Source organism: Mus pahari, chromosome 1 (genome assembly GCF_900095145.1).
Source record: "Mus pahari chromosome 1, PAHARI_EIJ_v1.1, whole genome shotgun sequence".
NCBI lineage: Eukaryota > Metazoa > Chordata > Mammalia > Rodentia > Muridae > Mus > Mus pahari.
In genome coordinates this window covers 135,783,186-135,785,850 of record NC_034590.1, presented here as the reverse complement: position 1 = coordinate 135,785,850, position 2,665 = coordinate 135,783,186, and the positions used below count along the sequence as shown (strand labels likewise).

The 2,665-nt window shown below is 42.3% G+C and overlaps 1 pseudogene; it reads right to left on the bottom strand.

Moving 5' to 3' along the window:
- Positions 1–69: 69 nt before the first annotated feature.
- LOC110337553 lies at positions 70–697 on the bottom strand (annotated as a pseudogene).
- Positions 698–2,665: the final 1,968 nt, after the last annotated feature.

Sequence of the window (2,665 nt, the reverse complement as noted above, 5' to 3'; positions counted from 1 at the left end):
TTTAGCTCCCTTGTCAAAAATCAAGTGATCATAGGTGAGCAAACACCTTTATTACACTATGAATGAGGCTCATTTGTCTTTCTGGGCTTTGATCTTCTGAAGATAGAACTCTTGTTCCTTGCCTTTGACCCCATAGCCGTCTGCTCTGCCTCACTGACCTGGTCTTGAGACTATACAGGCTGGAAGCTTACCCCGCTGGAACTGCTCCTCCAAAAGATGACTGATTTTGGCATTCTTTTTCCTTTCGTCATATTTTTTTGAATTTTCTTCGAACGTTTTTTTGTTTAAAATCTCTTCCTCCTCAGGAGTCAGCTTGGCCCACTTCTTGCGACCCAGGGGCAGTGCATAGTGGGACTCGTACCACTGTCGGTACAGTATGGTGTGCTGTCAGTAAGCACAATGCCGTTCTTCACCAGGGTCTTGGTGCGGACAAGCTCATTACTGGATGCATTGTAAACAACATCAATGATCCTTGTTTTTCCGAGTACAACACTCAGAGCCCCAGGGAACGTTCTCCATATCCAATCTCAGGGCATGGTACTTCTTATTGCCTCTTCGATCTTGGACTGTGTGTATGCGGCGAGAGCCAATCTTAGTGTTGGCAGCCGGCCATCTCAGCTCATACTTCTGCTTCTTGTGGTAGGGTTTTCTCTTATCCCCTGGTCTTGTTGTACCAGTTGTCCTGAGAGATGCCCATTGCTCAGCCCTGGCTGGAAAGAGGAAGTGCCTGGATCTCCTATTCTTTCCCACTGATGTACATGTCAGTTTTGTACCATGCTGGTTTTGTTGCTATGGCTCGGTGATGGATTTAGAGTCAAGTATTGCTATATCCCAGCCTTAGTCTGATTGTCAAAATTGCTTTGACTATTTAGGGTCTTTTCTGATTGCACACAAGCTTTAGTTTTACTCCACCCCCACCCCCACCCCCACCCCTGCAACTTTTGTGAGGAATGTCATTGGGATTTTGATTGAGATAGTATTGAACCTGTAGGTTGCTTTTGATAATAGGGCAAATTCTGCAGAGTTATTAATTTTGTTAATCCAGGAACATGAGAGGTCTTTTCATCTTCTTTGATTTCTTCAGTGTTTTATAATTTTCAGTGTACAGATTTATACTTCCTTGGTCAAGGTTATTACTAGGTGTTGGAGACCAGGCTGAGATGAACCAGGCCTTTTACAGCCCCCTTCTGGGAGCCATATAGTTCTTTGTTGAGAGCCAAGTTACCCCCTTTCCCCTCAAGGCTGCTCATGGGAATCAGAAGATTCTGGTCCTAAACAAACACCTTGGGCTGTAAAGGAGGATCCGGACTTCGAGATAAGCCGTCCGGAGTTCTGGAGCGTTCCAGAGCAGCGGCGCCAGGACTCTGCGATAAATCACTGAAAGTTTCAAACCTGCAATCAGCATTTCCCCCATTTGTTCTTCACTTTGTTTCTTTTGATCATTCTCTAACCCCTCTCTGTATGCTATAAAACTAAAGCCTTATTCTTCATTAAACAGACTGTGACAAAAAGCATGATCTCCCTCAGTCTCTTCTCCATTTTTGTCCCTGCAGTTCTTCTAGATAGGAACAATTCTGGGTCAGAGTTTTTGACTGTCGGATGGCAACCCCATCCCTCCACTTGATGCCCTGTCTTTCTTCTTTGAAAAGAAGTTTTTTAAATCATACATGGATGTTGAATTTTGTTAGTTTCTTTCCTGCAACTACTAACATTGTTCCATGTTTGTTGTTGTTGTTGTTGTTGTTGTTGTTGTTGTTTTCCAGACAGGGTTTCTCTGTATAGCCCTGGCTGTCCTGGAACTCACTTTGTAGACCAGGCTGGCCTCAAACTCAGAAATCTGCCTGCCTCTGCCTCCCAAGTGCTGGGATCAAAGGCGTGCGCCACCACCGCCCAGCTGTATCATTAATTCTATTTGTTATTTTTAATTGATTTATACACGTTGAGCTATCTTTTCATTCTTGTAACAAAACCAAATTGTTCATGATGTGTGATCTGTTTAATGGATTGTTAAATTTGGTTTGCAGGGATTTTACTGAGGACTTTTTCATCAAGTAAATTGTTTTTTTTGTTTTGTTTTGTTTTGTTTTGCTTTGTTTTTTATTTTTTTTTGAGACAGGGTTTCTCTGTGTGGCCCTGGCTATCCTGCAACTCACTCTGTAGACCAGGCTGGCCTTGAACTCAGAGATCCCCCTGCTCTGCCTCCCGAGTGCTGGGATTGAGCATGCGCACCACCAGCTCCCGGTTCCGATCTGATTCTGATTATTTCTTTCTGGCTGCTCATTGGGGGTTTAATCTGATATTGTTTATCCTAAACTTTGCAGTACATCATTAGGTTATTTATTTGAAGTTTGATTTTCTTTTTCAGTGAAGGTACTGATAATTATAAACTCTGCCTTACATCTTCCTTTACTGTATCCCAATGATCCTTTGATTCTAGCAGTTTTAAGTTTCCTGTTTTATTAAGTGAGCCATAAATCATTCAAAGATGTGCTGTCCGATCTCCATCTATCTCCTTACGTAGTTTCTTTTCCTGTTGATTTCTAACTTGGTTTTATAATAATCTGATAAGATTCAAGGAATTCTCTCTCTCTCTCTCTCTCTCTCTCTCTCTCTCTCTCTCTCTCTCTCTCTCTTTGTATTTGTTAAACATTCTTTATGGCCTAAA